The sequence below is a fragment of the Oncorhynchus keta genome, chromosome 23 (assembly GCF_023373465.1).
Source record: "Oncorhynchus keta strain PuntledgeMale-10-30-2019 chromosome 23, Oket_V2, whole genome shotgun sequence".
Classification (NCBI taxonomy): Eukaryota; Metazoa; Chordata; class Actinopteri; order Salmoniformes; family Salmonidae; genus Oncorhynchus; species Oncorhynchus keta.
The window spans coordinates 47,391,089-47,410,373 of record NC_068443.1 but is presented as its reverse complement, the minus strand read 5'-3'; positions in this window follow the sequence as shown (position 1 = coordinate 47,410,373).

The window sequence follows — 19,285 nt, the reverse complement described above, 5'->3', positions numbered from 1 at the left end:
ACCCTCTTAAGCTTTAGCCCCACCCATCTCGTTTCGCTCTCTAAGTGAACACTGGTACTCTGGCCGATGATTTGTTTACCTCTGGATAACATGAAAACAGCCTAACCAGCACTGCTGGCAACAATTTCATTACAGTTTTTTGCTGACGTTTACTGACACCGGCTATATTCAATTGGTGTTGTGCGTTCGTAAATTCATCAGTTATTCAGCGCTCTGGCGTACTCAGACTGAATTTACGAACGTTTGCTAGTTAAACACAATGAACATAGTGCCAAATCATGTCGTTACTACCCTGCATGAAACAGCTGGGACCTAACCAACCAGGTTCGATGTTAGCTAGCTAACATTAGGCTCTAACTAACCAAGCAAACGGCTCTGGGATACGAATAATAACATCGTACATGTAACTTTAGCTAGGGAGCCAGCCAGCTAAAGTTAGCTAGCTAGCTAACAGTACACTTTAGCTTAAGACTTATAGTTAGCTAGCTAGGTAAACAATGAACCGAGCTAGGCAAACAACGTGTAAGATCATACACATCACATAACGTTAGCTAGCGAGCCAGCCAGCTAACGTAAGCTAAGTAAACAACAGTTAACATGGTGCCAGCTCATGACGTTACTACGCCTCGCCTTGCTGGTAGTGGTAACTAACCAACCAGATTCAATGTAAGCTAGCTAACATCAGGATCTAACTATCCAAGCAAACAGCTATGGGATACGAATAATAACATCATACATGTAACATTAGCTAGGGAGCCAGCCAGCTAACATCAGCTAACAGTACACTTTGGCTTGAAATTAAACCACTTCCTGTCAAAATTTGAAATGTGTAATATCTGAAAATACAGCTAGCTAGACTATCTTACATCATCAGGATGGACATGTCTCCCTGTCACGCATGCCATCCCACGGTTGCCCTTAGTTTGAAGATGTAATCCGGAGACAGGTGTTTTCTCCATCTCTTTAGCTATCAAACTATAATTCCACCGATTTCAAAACTCGATCCTCCAGAAAGTGGAAATCAACACTTATGCAGCTCCACTACATGATACATTCTTTTTAAAGCCAAGTTCGACAGGATTACCAGCACAGACTGACCAGCTCAATAGACAGAAGCCCTCTATATGTCAGACCAATCTGAACTCCTCTCTCGGCATGTCCAGCCCATTCATTATCTCAGCCAATCATGGCTAGCAGGAAGGTTGTTGTTTTTTTCTGTGGCTTAACCAACCAGGCTCATAATTTAACAATCGTATTTGTATTTACAGATGGCATACAAGTTTGTTGTTAAGGCACATGAAAGTTCACGTTTCAGAACGCATTTCTGCCAACAAAAAAAAACGCATTTTGATTTAAAAAAAAGTTTACGTTCAAATGGCTCTCCAGTGAAGTAGTGACCCGCGACATACGCCTAGTTTCCTGAAACGAGTCACATATCTCTCAGATATGATAGACACTACACTTGTTTTTTGGGACTCTGTTGTTCCAAACAGTTCATGTTATTCAATGCGTTTGTAATAGGCCAAATAAAATGTTAGCAAATAATTTTTGCATATATTTTTGTTGTACTTCAAGAGGTCTTAAAATTCTAAATCAAATAGCAAAATGATCATTGGTATGACCTTCTTAAACCAATTCCATATAGCTTAGTAGTACCCCCCTCCCCAGCTTAGACTCTTATGGGTTAATAGCTCAAATCAGTTTGGAACTAACTATTAACATATGTGTAGAATTTAGCATGGATAGTCAAAAGTAATTGTCTGCAGTTATCTGAGAGGTGAATTGATTGTGACAGTCTTACATTCTAAAATATGACAAAAGTAAAAGACTATTTTAAGTAATTTACTTTTGAAGGTCATATAATCATAAAGACTAAACAAAGATATCCCCAAATAAACTAGAGCCGCATCTTTCTTGTGCCTTTTACAGCTTGTTTCTAGCCTAAAGCATTGCAGAGTTATGCATCCTTTACATTTCTATAATCCGGCTTTGGGGGGACATTTGGACGTTAGCTAGCTAACATTAGCTATCTTCTGTGTCAAGGTCAGCCGTTGTCTGCTAACGGCTGAAGTAATTTGTGTAAAAACCTTCCATGCCCAAATATAGCTCGCTACCTTTCTTTACCTATTTTTTAGCTAGCTCGCAAGCTGACTGGTGTTAGCTAGCAAGCTGGACTTTGGATAAGCAAGCTAATGTTAGCTATCTAACATTAAATAACTTTGCAGGCTTGCGCTGGCTAATGTTAACTAAGGATGGCAGCCAAGGACGTTCGCTAGCTTATTTGTTCATATGTGTTTGTGCTCTGATTACACACAAGTGTCTACCCAGCCAGTACAGTGGATCTGGGCCGATTCCGGCTGACAGTCAGACTCGGCCAACGTCATGTGGCCTTCTGCAGTATTACTTATGGCTAGGATGCGGGGATTGAGCTCGGGCCAATTCCGGTGTGAGTTATCTGGACCAAATATATTAATTAGGGCTCTGGCCAATTGTGGCTACTTTCTGGCAAAGGATTTCACAGGCTGCTTTATATAATTAACATTTCATTATTTCTTTATTTATTTCTTCATTGTTTCTGTGATCAAAAAATAAAATGTACGTTTAACGTCCTGTTTCAAGTAGTATTTAAAAATATATATACTTTGTGCCAGGCAATTGATAAGCATTAAAAACTTTGGATGGGGTCCCGAGTAGCACAGCAGTCTACAGATGCTGGTTCGATACCCGTGCCGGCCGTGGTAAGGAGACCCATGAGGCGATGCACAATTGGCCCAGCGTCGTCCGGGTTAGGGGAGGGTTTGGCCGGCCGGGATGTCCTTGTCCCATTGCGCTGTAGTGACTCCTGTGGCGGGCCAGGCGCATGCATGCTGACACAGTCACCAGGTGTTTCCTCCTACAAATTGGTGCTCTCGACCTTCGCCTCACCCGAGGCCGTACGGGAGTTGCAGCGATGGGACAAGACAATTGGATTTGACGAAAAGGGGGTAAAAAAAGAAAAGAAAAGATAAATACAATTATTTTCAAAAGTTGTGAATGGGTATAATTTCTATAGATAAAACGTATAATAGTATTATTTATAACTGCACCGGGCCACTTCTGGGGGGATTCTAGTAAGATGCCAGCAAATTTGGCTGAATTCCGGTAGGCGGAAACGGCCTGATGTACTTGGGCCGATTCTAGGCCGATTCAATAAGTTCCAGCCCCTCGGAAGAGGGCCGCTTCTGGGCCGATTCATCATTGCAAGCTGGATAGGTCAGCAGTTTACACAGATGACGTCAGTCTTATATGAAAAACCTTCCTTGGCAAAAAAATTAGCTAGCTCGCTTTACTTGCTTGTTGGTTAGCGACCTAGCCAACGTTAGCTCTTGTCTGACTGGTGTAACGTTACTACAAAACCACATTCATTTGGCTTATCAAATTGGAAACAGATCACTGATAACAACCAACCTATTTTTTCATGTTAGACAATTATCTGTATGCATTTATTGATTAAACTCAGCTTGAATACCAACATATCTACAGTAGCCTAGGTTTGTTTTCCAACACTTATTTTGCTTGGTACATCCGGCCAGCTGTGTTATTGAGTTGCTGAGCAACCTAGTTGCTGGGCCCGGTTTTAGATAGAACTCTGAGATTAGGTTGAAAAATATGTTAGCATTGTTAGAAATGCTACTAAAAGTTAGCACCTCCTCTCTATTGACACGTGAGAGTGATAAATTATCAATTTAATCAGAACTGTTGCACCTACAAACATAGTCAGTCCGAAAGGGAGCAAGTCTAATGGTCACTTTATGTACACTGCATTCTCGTTCTTATCCGACGCCTAGATCTTGAGCTAATCGGGTTGTGCCAGAAGATACCGACCCTACCATTACGCTTGTTTACACTGAGATGCACTGGGGTCGGAACGCAATCTCAGTTACATTAAGACGCCGTGGACCCGGCGTGAGATATTGGTCAGAAAATGTACCTCAATGCAACGATGGGAATTGCCACTGTACTCCAAATTTGACCTTTATCCACACCTTTATCCACACACTTTATGCTCCATAAAAACTGCCCTTTTCATCCTCAATAAATATATTTTTTCCTAATGCTAATGACCCTGTTAATCCGGTGGTTTTCGGTAAGGGCTGAACGTCTCATGACTAGAGGTGGGGGAGTGTTGTGTACCTCCGATAAGGGTAATTTATGATGTTTCATCGACATTGATGTAATACTGGCTTAGATAAACTTTAGGGAGATTTTTTATTTAACATGGAGTTTAAACCAATCCCATACTATAGTCACGCCTATAATATCGCATAACACTTCACTGTCTGTGAGATTATACAGTCACTGTCTGTGAGATTATACAGTCACTGTCTGTGAGATTATACAGTCACTGTCTGTGAGATTATACAGTCACTGTCTGTGAGATTATACAGTCACTGTCTGTGAGATTATACAGTCACTGTCTGTGAGATTATACAGTCACTGTCTGTGAGATTATACAGTCACTGTCTGTGAGATTATACAGTCACTGTCTGTGAGATTATACAGTCACTGTCTGTGAGATTATACAGTCACTGTCTGTGAGATTATACAGTCACTGTCTGAGATTATACAGGAAATAATAATTAGTTTATTGATCAACGATGTACAGTACCAGCTCTGCATTGCGCCTTCAAATAATTTCTGGCTAATAAAGTAAGTACCTTACTGAAATAGATGTCCATTTAAATGGGCAAACACAGTTTTTTTTTAAATATATACTTTCTCAAAAGCAATCATTTTTGTAGGTTTCAGTAGCTCTGCATTAGAACACATCCCTCACTATTTGCAAAATTTTAGTGTCCATTTTGCAAATGCAATTAATACGTTTGTAGACAATGTTATTGAAACGGCTCCTGAATTGGATGATCTTTTTGAGTTTATTTGTGAATCTTGTCCATCACGTCGGCAGAAAGACAATTCATCCAATTCAGATTTGAGTAATCACAGCAAGTCCTGGAACAGCTTTGGGATTTACCCATTCACCAAATAGTGCTTGTATGCTTACAATCAAGGAGAGGTTTAATGGATCTACAACAAAATTCCATATGCTATTTCTCACAAATCATATTTTAGCAACTGTTACTTCTGACAAGCTAACTAAATTAAATTGAATAACTGATGTGAGCACATCTTTGTCAAATTCAAGACGATTGAATTCAGTAAAAATTGCTGTTGGTATTACTATCAATCCATAGTCTTCAAATCAAAATCAGATCAAATTGTATTTGTCACATGCGCCAAATGCAACAGTGAAATGCTTACTTACAAGCCCTTATCCAACAATGCAGTTTTAAGAAAAATAAGTGTTAAACTATTTACTCAAATAAACTGTAAATAAAAATAAAGAAGAAAAAGAACTAATAATAGTTGAGGTAATATGTAGGTAGAGGTGAAGTGCCTTAGAATGGATAATAAACAGAGAGATGCAGCAGCGTAAAGATGGGGGACAATGCAAATAGTCTAGTTAGCCATTTGATTAGCTGTTCGGGAGCTTGGGGGAAGAAGCTGTTTAGAAGCCTTATGGACCTAGACTTGGCAGTCCGGTACTGCTTGCTGTGTGGTAGCAGAGAGAACAGTCTATGACTAGGCTGGCTGGAGTCTTTGACAATTTTTAGGGCCTTCCTCTGACACCGCCTGGTATAGATGTCCTGGATGGCAGGAAGCTTGGCCCTAGTGAAGTACTGGGCCGTACACACTACACTCTGTAGTGCCTTGCGGAGTCGGAGGCCGAGCCGTTTCCAGACCATGCAGTGATGCAACCAGGATGCTCTCGATGGTGCAGCTGTAGAGCCTTTTGAGGATCTGAGGACCCATGCCAAATCTTTTCAGTCTCCTAAGGGGGAATAGATTTTGTCGTCTTTTCACAACTGTCTTGGTGTGTTTAGACCATTCTAGTTAGTTGGTGATGTGGACACCAAGGATCTTGAAGCTCTCAACCTGCTCCACAACAGTCCCGTCGATGAGGATGGGGGCGTGCTCGGTCCTCCTTTTCCTATAGTCCACAATCACCTCCTTTGTCTTGATTATGTTGAGGGATAGGTTGTTATCCTGGCACCACACTGCCAGATCTCTGACCTCCCTATAGGCTGTCTCATCGTTGTCGGTGATCAGGCCTACCATTGTTGTCATCGGCAAACTTAATGATGGTGTTGGAGTCGTCCTTGGTCATGCAGTCATGGGTGAACAGGAAGTACAGGAAGGGACTGAGCACACACCACGGAGCCCCCGTGTTAAGGATCAGATTGGCAGATGTGTTGTTACCTACCCTCACCACCTGGGGGCGGCCCGTCAGGAAGTCCAGGATCCAGTTGCAGAGGGAGGTGTTTAGTCCCAGGGTCCTTAGCTTAGTGATGAGCTTTGAAGGCACTATGGTGTTGAACGCTGAGCTGTAATCAATGAATAGCATTCTCACATAGGTGTTCCTTTTGTCCATGTGGGAAAGGGCAGTGTGGAGTGCAATAGAGACTGCATCATCTGTGAATCTGTTGGAGCGGTATGCAGATTGGAGTGGGTCTAGGGTTCCTGGGATAATGGTGTTGATGTGAGCCATGACCAGCCTATGAAAGCACTTCATGGTAGGCTCGTGTCACAGGGCAGCTCGCGGCTGTGCTTCCCTTTTTAGTCCGTAATAGTTTGCAAGCCCTGCCACATCTGACGAGCGTCAAAGCCGATGTAGTACGATTCGATCTTAGTCCTGTATTGACGCTTTGCCTGTTTGATAGTTTGTCAGAGGGCAAAGCGGGATTTCTCATCAGCGTCCGGGTTAGAGTTTACTCCTTGAAAGCGGCACCTCTGCCCTTTAGCTCAGTGCGGATGTTGCCTGTAATCCATGGCTTCTGGTTGGGGTATATACAGTCACTGTGTGGACGACGTCATTGATGTGGTGTACTCCTCAATGCCATCACAATAATCCCAGAACATATTCCAGTCTGTGCTTGCAAAACACTCCTGTAGCTTAGCATCTGTGTCATCTGATCACTTCCTTATTGAGTGAGTCACTGGTACTTCCTGCTTTAGTTTTTGCCAGTAAGCAGGAATCAGGAGGATAGTTGTGGTCAGATTTGCCAAATTGAAGGCAAGGGAGAGCTCTCTGTGTGTGGAGTAAAGGTGGTCTAGAGTTTTCTTTTCCTCTGGTTGCACATTTAACACGCTGATAGAAATGAGGTAAAATTGATTTGTTTCCCTGCATTAAAGTTCCCGGCCACTAGGAGCGCCGCCTCTGGATGAGCGTTTTCTCGTTTGCTTATGGCCTAAAACAGCTTGTTGAGTGCGGTCTTAGTGCCCCTAAGGCAGACTTTTCATTTTAAGATCATTGATTAGACTCTGGCATCATCATTTGATACATACATAACAGAATGAGTGATTTGATATTGATAATATTGCAAAATAATTTCACAATGCCAGCTGATAACAGCAGTCATGGATTTAGGGTTGCTCTGCAGTTTGCTCTGCAGTTTACTGTCAACACCTTCAGAAAGTATTCATTCCCCTTGAGTTATTCCACATTTAATGTATACTCTAATCTACTTGTCCTCTTGCTCAGTTGTGCAACGGGGCCTCCCACTCTTTCTATTCTGGTTAGTCAGTTTGCGCTGTTCTATGAAGGGAGTAGTACACAGCGTTGCACGAGATCTTCAGTTTCTTGGCAATTTCTCGCATGGAATTACCTTCATTTCTCAGAACAAGAACAGACTGACGTTTCAGAAGAAAGGTATTTGTTTCTGGCCATTTTGAGCCTGTAATCGAACCCACAAATGCTGATGCTCCAGATACTCAACTAGTCTAAAGAAGGCCAGTTGTATTGCTTCTTTAATCAGTATAACAGTTTTCAGCTGTGCTAACATAATTGCAAAAGGGTTTTCTAATTATCAATTAGCCTTTTAAAATGATAAACTTGGATTATCTAACACAACGTGCCATTGAAACACAGGAGTGATGGTTACTGGTAAATGGGCCTCTGTACGGCTATATAGATATTCCAAAAAAATCTGCAGTTTCCAGCTGTAATAGTCATTTATAACATGAACAATGTCTACACTGTATTTCTGATCAGATTGATGTTATTTTAATGGACAAAATGTTTTGCTTTTCTTTAAAAACAAGGACATTTTTAAGTGACCCCAAACTTTTGAACGGTAGTGTATATCATTTAACAAAAGTCAAAATAATCTTTATGGACATGTCATATAGCTGTTATATACCGTTGTTATCATTGGGTTCTCGCCCCCTTGTGACAATCTTTTTTGTTAAGAAAAAAACTGTTCACTGTTGGACCTTGATGCTCGATTCAAATAATGCATAGACAAATAGGTTTAAGTAGGGCGAATAGGAAAGGTGTTCTATCATGTCCAACTATGTCAACCATTTTAATTGGCTGATACGGAATTTGAACCGGAAATAATCATGGCCACCTGGTGACGTTAGCGTAGATGCACCGGGTCAATCAGACAAATGGGCACTTTCCTACATATGGATGCATTCGGGAGACGCACCATATCTAAGTCACACTCCCCTCCCCTACGTCTTGATGCAACATTAAAAATTATACTCAAGACACATTATCTTCACACATTTTAGACGCTTTTCACTGACAACCGCAACTCAATCAGCTATACCTATTATGTTACGTGATAAAGTTTTTTTTGTTGACAGGAGTAATTATATAATTTTGGCAAAACATCAATTTACTTTAGGGCAATCCAGCATCCTAACAGTGCACTATGCACCCGCCAACTTTCCAATTTGCAAGAGGCTGAAACCAAAGATCTGTATTTCACGACGAGCCGCTCATGACTCTGCCCTAACAATGGGAGACTTTGTCCCAAAGGCGGGACGGTGGGCGACAAGCTTAGATCTGCATATTATGCCCATAGAAACATATTGGGCAATTTGGGCTTATTCTGGACAGATATTGACGAGAGTGAGCCCTCTCGCGTAACCTCTTCCTCTCTGCTAAAACGATTTCACCAGAGAAAGCATCCGAGCGAAACAGCGCCCCCTCTATATGTAGCCCATGTCAGAAATGGTATCATACTATTTTGGTCCAAAAAGCATCAGATACTTTTTGCCATGAAGTGTATGTGGACACCTTCTCATTGAAAATATCATTCCTAAATCATTGGCAATAATATGGAGTTGGTCCTACCTTTGCTGCTTCAACAGCCTCCACTCTTCTGGGAAGGCTTCTCACAAGCTGTTGGAACATTGCTGCAGGGACTTGCTTCCATTTAGCCACAAGAGCATGAGAGGTCGGCACTGATGTTGGGAGATTAGGCCTGGCTCGCAGTCGGCGTTCCAATTCATCCCAAAGGTGTTCGATGGTGTTGAGGTCAGGGCTCTGTGCAAACCTTTCCACACCGATGTCGACAAACCATTTCTGTATGGACCTTGCTTTGTGGATGGGGGGGCATTGTCATGCTGAAACAGGAATGCTAGATTGCCATTGTATGCTGTGGCGTTAAGATTTCCCTGCACTGGAACTAAGGAGCCCGAACATGAAAAACAGGCCATTATTCCTCCTCCACCAGCCTTTACAGTTGGCACTATGTATTGGGGAAGTTCGCGTTCTCCTGGCATCCGCCAAACCCAGATTTGTCTGTTGGACTGCCAGATGGTGAAGCAGGATTCCTCCAGAGAACGTGTGTCCACTGCTCTAGAATCCAATGGCGGTGAGCTTTAACCACTCCAGCTGACGCTTGGCATTACGCATTGTGATCTTAGGCTGGTGTGCGGCTGCTCGGCCATGGAAACCCATTTCAAGAAGCTCCCGTCGAACAGTTCTTGTACTGACGTTGCTTCCAGAGGCAGTTTGGAACACGGTAGTGAGTGATGCAACCGAGGACAGACGCTTTAGCACTCAGCGGTCCTGTTCTTTGAGTTTGTGTAGACTACCAATTCACGCCTGAGCTGTTGTTGCGCCTAGACGTTTCCACTTCACAATAACAGTACTTACAGTTGACAGTGGCAGCCATAGCAGGGCAGAAATTTGACTAACTGACTTGTTGGAAAGGTGGCATCCTATGATGATGGCACGTTGAAAATCAAGGAGTGCTTCAGTACGGGCATTCTACTGCCAATGTTTGTCTATGGAGTTTGAATGGATGTGTGCACCTATCAGCAACAGGTGTGGCTGAAACAGCCAAATCTACTAATTTGAAGGTGTCCACATACTTTTGTCCATGTAGTGTACATACTCTACACATTGAGACAGAGTTGCGCTGTTTCTCTCGCTCTGATGCTTTAACATATTGATGGTCTTTCTCTCAGCACGGATTCGGTCAAATAAATCAATATTTATGTGGACGGGCAAGGAGGTATGGTAGGACAGGCCAGGCCACCTAAGGCCCGCCCATAATGCCGTCCCAGAGTCATAGACTACTATGATGACACACCACATGCATTTGATGGATCGCGGGAAAAATGAAGGAATAGGCTTTTGTAGGCTACAGTTCAAGGGATGTCAACCGGTGATATGGACATGACTTATTCTTGATATCTACATAGACTCACACTGCTGCTCTCTCATTTAGCTGTTTGTGCCTTAGATTGTGGTTGTTGGGGATGGCTGTTCACAAAATTTCTGTGTATTTTAACCCAAATGAATTGAAGAAGTTTAATCTGCATATCATTTCATTGTTTTTGAGACCCCTGGACAGCCAGTGAAATGTGCGCTCTTGCAACAGCTGCATAGTACGGAAGAACAGTTTGAGGGGGTTCATCCATTCTAAACTCCTCCATGGTATTGTGGTCCATACTGTCAAAAATTAGTTTCATTTTTTTAATTTTTTTTTACTCCCTTTTCTCCCCAAATTTGTGCTATCCAATTGTTAGTAGTCACTATTTTGTTTCATCACTACAACTCCCGTACTGGCTCGGGTGAGACGTTGGTCGAAAGCCATGCCTTCTCCGAAACACAACCCAACCAAGCCACACTGCTTCTTACAGCGCGCATCCAAACCGGAAGCCAGCCGCACCAATGTGTCAGAGGAAACACCGTGCACCTGGCGACCTGGTTAGCGTGCACCGCGCCCGGCCCGCCACAGGAGTCGCTAGCGCGAGATGTGGCGACGCTAGGTCAATTGTGTGTCGCCCCATGGACCTCCCGGTCACGGCCGGCTGCGGCAGAGCCTTAGACCACTGCGCCATCCGGGAGGCCCTAGTTTCCTTTATGAAGATGCTTTTTTTGGTCAATCTAATTTTTAAAAATTAATCCATAAGGCCTAAATTCGCACACTTTTGATAGACTTAACACCTGCAAATGATCAAGTCATCAAAATGTCACCAACAAAAAATGTATAGCAACTGCAGCATATATATATTTTTACATGCAAATAAGGTAGTGCTCAAAGCATGCCGTTCCATGAGCAGCATTTATTTTTCCTCTTGAAGCAATGAGCCCAACCAGTCCTCCATGACAACAAAATCATAAACAGAGGAGGCTGATATTTAATTTGTTTTGGGGTTATGCTCAGGTAAAACAATTTGGCTAATCTACAATGTTTTTTTCCCCTCATCAATCTATTCACAACATCCCATAATGACAAAGCAAAAAGTTTAGAAATAAAAAACGGAAATATCACATTTACATAAGTATTCAGTACTTTGTTGAAGTGCCTTTGGCACTGATTACAACCTTGAGTCTTGGGTATGATGCTGCAAGCTTGACACCTGTATTTGGGGAGTTTCTCACATTCTTCTCTGCAAATCCTCTCAAGCGCTGTCAAGTTGGATGGGGAGTGTCGCTGCACAGCTATTTTCAGGTCTCTCCAGAGATGTTCGATCGGGTTCCAATCCGGACTCTGGCTGGGCCACTTAATGACATTTAGAATTGTCCCGAAGCCACTCCTGCGTTGTCTTGGCTGTGTGTCTTGTTGGAAGGTGAACCATCGCCCCAGTCTGAGGTCCTGAGCACTCTGGAGCAGGTTTTCATCAAGGAACTCTCTGTACTTTGCTATGTTCATCATTCCCTCATTCCTGACTAGTCACCCAGTCCCTGCCGCTAAAAACAGCATGATTCTACCACCACCATGCTTCATCGTAGGGTGGCGCCAGATTTCCTCCGGACGTGACGCTTGGCATTCAGGCCAGAGTTCAATCTTGGTTTCATCAGACCAGAGAATCTAGTTTCTCATGGTCTGAAAGTCTTTAGGTGCCTTTTGGCAAACTCCAAGTAGGCTGTCATGTGCCTACTACTGAGGAGTGGCTTCCGTCTCTCTACCACAAAGGCCTGATTGGTGGAGTGCTGCAGAGATGGTTGTCCTTCTGGAAGGTTCTCCCATCTCCACAGGGGAACTCTGAAGCTCTGTCAGAGTGACCATCGGGTTCTTGGTCACTTCCCTGACCAAGGCCCTTCTCTCCCGATTGCTCAGTTTGGTCGGGCGGCCAGCTCTAGGAAGGTTCTTGGTGGTTAAGAATGATGGAGGCCACTGTGTTCTAAGGGATTTTTAATGCTGAAAAAAATTGGTACCCTCACCCAGATATGGGCCTCGACACAACCCTGTCTCGGAGCTTTACGGACAATTCTTTGACCTCATGGCTTGGTTTTTACTCTGACATGCTGTGAGACCTTATATAGACAGTTGTGTTCATTTCCAAATCATGTCCAATCAACTGAATTTACCACCGGTGGACTCCAATCATGTTGTAGGAACATCTCAAGTATGATCAATGGAAACCGGATGCAACCAAGCTCAATTTCATGTCTCATAGCAAAGGGTCTGAATACTTATGTATTTAAAAGATATTTCAGATGGGATTTTTTTTATACATTTGCAAAAATGTCAAAAAAAATCTGTTTTCGCTTCGTCATTATGGGGTATTGTGTGTAGATTGAGAAACAAAAATATTTAATACATTTTAGAATAAGGCTGTAACGTAACAAAATGTGGAAAGAGTCAAGGGGTCTTAATACTTTCTGAATGCGTTGTATATTTCCAATTCTTATTCTTGAAAATAAAGGGGTATTAAATTATTTGGACTGGAAATCTGACATGTTTTATTTTACGTAAATATATAACCTAATATCTGTATTAAAGTATAAAGAAATGGGTTAGAAGAAGCCTACATAACCAACGCATAAAGTAAAATGTAACATCCATTTATTGTTAACTGTGTAAACTCTTAACATTGATTTATCCTGCAGTAGCAATAGATATGGTCGAATGCCTCCTAAGGGGGAAAGTAATCCAAAAGTAGCTGAAAGTACAAACGTTAAGAGTTTGTGTAATCCACATGTTACTGATTGCAATTTGACAGGTAAATAGTAATGGGTTACATTTAGAAAGTAACCTACCCAAACCTGTGCACACGAAATGTTTTGCAACAGAACATTTTTGCGATGGAAACAACTGGTTCTTATTGGACACCTTCAGTTACCTCTTTCAATCAGTTTTTAGTTGTTGTTGGGTGAATTTGACGTGGAACATTGCATAAGTATAGGTGTAAAGCCCAAATCGCAAAACGCACTTTGTGGAGCTCCACAATGGCCTCTTTTTGTCTAAGTGAACTGTTCACCATATTGCTCACACCAGTCCGAATCCTCACAGATCTGTAAACAAGTGTTTAGGGGTCAGGGTGAAGGGGCTTGGTGCTTGGGGGTTGTTTTGCGTTTGGGCGTAAGCCGTACTTGCTCCATACCTCCTCAGAAGTGATATTTGGATTAACAGCCATCTTCAGAAACTATAACTGGTCCTTATGTCAAAATGTGCACCTTATCCAACAGTAAAACACAACGCAGAATATTGTTCATGCTGTAACGGATGACAAGAGATTTGAACATAAAATTAAGTTAACCCTTTACCAATGAGTTAACCCTTTGTTAATCATTTTGGCCTTTTACAAAAGGTGTCTAAAATATGTATTTTATTCTGCATATTTATCACACTGTGGACATGTACATTCAAAGTTCTATACATTGAAGAGTAGAAGCACTTCATTGGCATAAGAATTAATCGAGAGCGCAGTAGTACTTGCTGTGATACATGTTTTGTTCTCCTTTTGGACTTTTGGTCATTTAAATGCATACCAAGCGATGCACTTCTCATGATGTCTACATTTGGCATAGCCTGTACTTATGAACGCTGTGAATTATTTGTGCCTTTCCCTTTTACAGGTCCAAGTTCTCAGTGTATGTTCATATATTTCTCGGGTAAAAACCCTGCTGTTATATGGCCTTGCAAAACTGTGACATAATCACTGATAGACGTTCTACACATGGATGTGAATGCTTTGAGAAAGTCATTCGACTCGTACGTCGGTCAACATGAGTGTAGGGTCATGTTCATTAAGACACAACGGACGTTTTTTTATGTTGCAAAAGAAAACACAAAAAGTACATTTCTTATTGGACAAGCATATGGAGTCCCCCCTTTTTCTCCTACCTAATGAAGGCGATCCAGTTGTTAGTCAGCAGGCATTATGTTGCTGTGACAGTGTTACGTTATACTAGTGGCCTTCATTTATCATAGCACTACTGCCCTCTCGATCCGTTCTCATGCCATAAAGTGCTTCAACTCTTATGTATGGAAATGTGAATGTACATAGACATGTCTACAGTGTTATGTTCTCTCATTTCTTGAGAGAATGTTAACCTTACACAAGTGGCCTTCAGAGCTGTGTATCATGGTTTCTCATTCCAGTTTTTTTTTAAATTACTTGTACTTTCTATTCTGTACTAGACCACTTAATATTTTGATTTAAATATATAATATGCAAATTATATTCTTACATATTTTATGTTTCCCTTTGTCTTTTCAATTGGACCAGTTATTAATAAAGAGACATTTAAAATGGATCAGTTTGGAGTTTATATCAAGTTCTATCTAGCAATAGAATTCCACACACAATTGCATAGTAATAACTGCCTTGTTTTTTTTCCCATATAAATAAATGGACAACTGGATATCAGTGTCAGAAAATGAGAAAGTATACTTCAAAAAAAGTACAAGTCAGGAAGCCAGCGCAACTTTTCAGACAGTCACTCATTGCACAAGGATGGTCACCAACCACCTACATTACACGTCACCCTTTGACCTCATCCTCCTCATAGACAGCTGAATCACAGCACAATGTATCTGATGTAATTTAAACCCAGATCTCCTGTGTGCCAGAAGAATACCGTAGCCCGCTAAAGCCCATACATTGGCTCAGGGAGCAACTTGGGTCACTGATCCACCACCTTTAAACATAGATCGTTTCAGAGTGTTAACATATCTATGCTGAGATTCAACAATTAGTTTGGATCATTTTCCTTCAATAATATTGCTTATGAGTGGTCAAGAAAGCACAGTACCTAGATAGCATCTGTTTAACCTTGTTATCTATTTGCACAGCTTTTCCCAAGTAAATAGTTTGTCTACTGCATGCCAGAAGATTTTACAAGTTAGTAGGCTACCTGGACTTTTCCCATAAGTCATCTGTCCCAGGGCCCCCCATTCCTTATTTTCGGCCCTCTGCCAATTACGGAATTGTGCCCAGTGAATTTGAGTGCCACCGCAACCCGAGTGCCCACTGTTACACGTCAACCATAGGACTCTCCAGAGGGTGGTGCGGTATGCCCAACATGTCACCGGGGGCAAACTACCTGCCCTCCAGGACCCCTACAGCACCCGATGTCACAGGAAGTCCAATAAGATCATCAAGGACAACAACCACCCGAGCCACTGTCTGTTCACCCCGCTATCATCCAGAAGGCGAGGTCAGTACAGGTGCATCAAAGCTGGGACCGAGAGACTGAAAAACAGCTTCTATCTCAAGGCCATCGGACTGTTAAACAGCCATCACCAGGCGGCTTTGTTATGAATTTTCTGTATAATGACTAATTGATGTAAACATTTAAAGTAATGATGGGACTATATCTAACAATTCTACCCTGTCTCTGTATAATGATGAAGAATGTTTGTCCATAAGGAAGAGGGACTGTGGCAGACAACTTGTGACCACTGTGAAGCTGATAACAGGGAAGGAAGTCGCCCCACCTAGGGAGGGGAGAAACCTTGGGCTTGCAGTAGATGGTGTAACATGTGGCAGGATGTGATAAGCAATGTATGAGTAGGAGAAGACTTGTATACTATATCATTGTCTCATTGTCTGAGAGGAGGAGGGACATTTATGATGAAATGGGAGGTATATAAACCAATGTACATGATATGATTGGGAGACCTCTCGCAAATAAACTTAGATTCGACTAATTGTGAGCTGGGAAATCTGTCTGTTTCATTTAAACCAGGACTTTACAAACTCTCGGTTTCAGACCAATTAAGATAAATGAAATTTATGAACATTGACTACAGAATTACAAAACAGGCTTCCACCCGGTTATGTAACCCTGCACCTTAGAGGCTGCTGCCCCATATACACAGACTTGAAATCACTGGCCACTTTAATAATGTTACTCAACCCTGCACCCTAGAGGCTGCTACCCCATAAACACAGACTTGAAATCACTGGCCTCTTTAATAATGGAACACTAGTCACTTTAATAATGTTGACTTATTTTGCTCATATGTATATACTGTATTTTATTCTACTGTATTTTAGTCTATGCCACTCCAACATTGCTCATCGTAATATTGATATATTCTTTAATTCAGTTGTTTTACTTTTAGGTTGTGTGAATTGTTAGATATTACTGCACTGTTGGAGCTAGAAACACTGCTACACCCGCAATAACATCTGCTAAACATGTGTATGTGACCAATAACATCTGCTAAACATGTGACCAATAACATCTGCTAAACATGTGACCAATGACATCTGCTAAACATGTGTATGTGACCAACGACATCTGCTAAACGTGTATGTGACCAATGACATCTGCTAAACATGTGACCAATAACATCTGCTAAACATGTGTATGTGACCAATAACATCTGCTAAACATGTGTATGTGACCATTAACATCTGCTAAACATGTGTATGTGACCAATAACATCTGCTAAACATGTGACCAATAACATCTGCTAAACATGTGTATGTGACCAATGACATCTGCTAAACATGTGTATGTGACCAATAACATCTGCTAAACATGTGACCAATAACATCTGCTAAACATGTGTGCTAAACATGTGACCAATGACATCTGCTAAACATGTGCATGTGACCAATAACATCTGCTAAACATGTGACCAATGACATCTGCTAAACATGTGACCAATAACATCTGCTAAACATGTGACCAATGACATCTGCTAAACATGTGACCAATAACATCTGCTAAACATGTGACCAATAACATCTGCTAAACATGTGACCAATGACATCTGCTAAACATGTGACCAATGACATGTAAACATGTGACCAATGACATCTGCTAAACATGTGACCAATAACATCTGCTAAACATGTGACCAATGACATCTGCTAAACATGTGACCAATAACATCTGCTAAACATGTGACCAATGACATCTGCTAAACATGTGTATGTGACCAATAACATCTGCTAAACATGTGACCAATAACATCTGCTAAACATGTGACCAATGACATCTGCTAAACATGTGACCAATGACATCTGCTAAACATGTGACCAATAACATCTGCTAAACATGTGTATGTGACCAATAACATCTGCTAAACATGTGACCAATGGCATCTGCTAAACATGTGTATGTGACCAATAACATCTGCTAAACATTGTATATAGACTTTCTGTTTTCTTTTGTTCTACTGTATTATTGACTGTATATTTTGTTTATTCCATGTGTAACTCTGTGTTGTTTTATGTGTCGAATTGCTACACTTTATCTTGGCCAGGTCGCAGTTGCAAATGAGAACTTGTTCTCAACTAACCTACCTGGTGAAATAAAGGTGAAATAAAAAATGTGACCAATGACATCAGATTTAGATTTGACCAGCAGCTTGTTACAGCTATTCACAGGACAACTGTTAAGACCCCAACAGGACTGGGCTTGGTGCTCTCTCACTATGTCTGCCCATCCTGTGCCCGCTGACGTAGAGCTCCGTGAAGTGCCAGTCTAGTCTGCTGCCAGGCTTTGCCATCCTGCAGTGGGGGAGAATAGCTTGTTCCACAAGCCATGGGTGTTTGTTTTAAGTGACAAACTGACGCTGACAGAATTCAGGCTGACGATTCAGAGGTAAGCTCTGTTTGTTGTTAAGAGAGTCTATGAATGATGGGACGATAAAAATAAGATACTGGGAAATAAAAATATATACAGTGGGGCAAAAAAGTATTTAGTCAGCCACCAATTTTGCAAGTTCTCCCACTTAAAAAGATGAGAGAGGCCTGCAATTTTCATCATAGGTACACTTCAACTATGACAGACAAAATGAGAAAAGAAAATCACATTGTAGGATTTTTAATGAATTTATTTGCAAATTATGGTGGAAAATAAGTATTTGGTCAATAACAAAAGCTTATCTCAATACTTTGTTATATACCCTTTGTTGGCAATGACAGAGGTCAAACGTTTTCTGTAAGTCTTCACAAGGTTTTCACACACTGTTGCTGGTATTTTGGCCCATTCCTCCATGCAGATCTCCTCTAGAGCCGTGATGTTTTGGTGCTGTTGCTGGGCAACACGGACTTTCAACTCCATCCAAAGATTTTCTATGGGGTTGAGATCTGGAGACTGGCTAGGCCACTCCAGGACCTTGAAATGCTTCTTACGAAGCCACTCCTTCGTTGCCCGGGTGGTGTGTTTGGGATCATTGTCATGCTGAAAGACCCAGCCACGTTTCATCTTCAATGCCCTTGCTGATGGAAGGAGGTTTTCACTCAAAATTTCACTATACATGGCCCCATTCATTCTTTCCTTTACACGGATCAGTCGTCCTGGTCCCTTTGCAGAAAAACAGCCCCAAAGCATGATGTTTCCACCCCCATGCTTCACAGTAGGTATGGTGTTCTTTGGATGCAACTCAGCATTCTTTGTCCTACAAACACGACGAGTTGAGTTTTTACCAAAAAGTTATATTTTGGTTACATCTGACCATATGACATTCCCCAATCTTCTTCTGGATCATCCAAATATGCTCTCTAGCAAACTTCAGACGTGCCTGGACATGTACTGGCTTAAGCAGGGGGACACGTCTGGCACTGTAGGATTTGAGTCCCTGGCGGCGTAGTGTGTTACTGATGGTAGGCTTTGTTACTTTGGTCCCAGCTCTCTGCAGGTCATTCCCTTGGTCCCCCTGTGTGGTTCTGGGATTTTTGCTCACCGTTCTTGTGATCATTTTGACCCCACGGGGTGAGATCTTGCGTGGAGCCCCAGATCGAGGGAGATTAT